This window comes from Dama dama, chromosome 31 (assembly GCF_033118175.1).
Source record: "Dama dama isolate Ldn47 chromosome 31, ASM3311817v1, whole genome shotgun sequence".
In the NCBI taxonomy this organism is placed as follows: domain Eukaryota; kingdom Metazoa; phylum Chordata; class Mammalia; order Artiodactyla; family Cervidae; genus Dama; species Dama dama.
In genome coordinates, this window is record NC_083711.1 from 22,726,272 (window position 1) to 22,727,338 (window position 1,067).

A 1,067-nucleotide genomic window follows, 5' to 3' on the forward strand; every position below is an offset into this window, starting at 1 on the left:
TTCCAGTTATATGCAGTATATAAAATAGTCAAATTCATAGGATTAGAGAATAGAATGGTGATTTGGTGCCTTTGGGGATGGGGAAATGGGAAAGTTCTAATCATGCAGGAATTTCAATCACACAAAGAAGGAAGTTCCATAGATTTGCTGGATAACATTGAACTTAAGCAGGTAGATGTCATATTAAGTGCTTTTACCACAGTACAATTAAATGGGAAAAAAAACATATAAAAATGCATGTTTTCTAGGAAAGAAAAAAAAATGCAATAAAAAGGAATGGAATTATGATCATTTGGAAAAAAAGAGAGTGATGGGAATAATTCTTCTATCAAAATGACAAACAGAGGATAAATCAGTTCAGTTCAGTTCAGTTGAGATGCTCAGTCGTGTCCAACTCTTTGGGACCCCATGGACTGCAGCACTCCAGGCCTCCCTTTCCATCATCAACTCCCAGAGTTTACTCAAACTCAAGTCCATTGAGTTGGTGATGCCATCCAACCATCTCATCCTCTGTCATCCCCTTCTCCTCCCGTCTTCAATCTTTCCCAGCATCAGGGTCTTTTCAAATGACTAAGTTATTTTCATCAGGTGGCCAAAGTATTGGAATTTCAGCTTCAGCATCAGTTCTTCCAATGAGTATTCAGGACTGATTTCCTTTAGGATGGACTGGTTGGATCTCCTTAAAGTCCAAGGGACTCTCAAGAGTCTTCTCCAACACCACAGATCAAAACCATCAATTCTTCAGCACTCAGCTTTCTTTATAGTCCAACATCCATACATGAGCACTGGGAAAACCATAGCCTTGACTAGATGGACCTTTGTTGGCAAAGTAATGTCTGCTTTTTAATATGCGGTCTAGGTTGGTCATAACTTTTCTTACAAAGAGTAAGTGTCTTTTAGTTTCAAGGCTGCAGTCACCATCTGCAGTAATTTTGGAGCCCAATAAAATAGTCTGTCACTGTTTCCTCACCTATTTGCCATGAAGTGATGGGACCAGATGCTATGATCTTACTTTTCTGAATGTTGAGTTGTAACCAAACTTTTTCACTCTCCTCTTTCACTTTCAT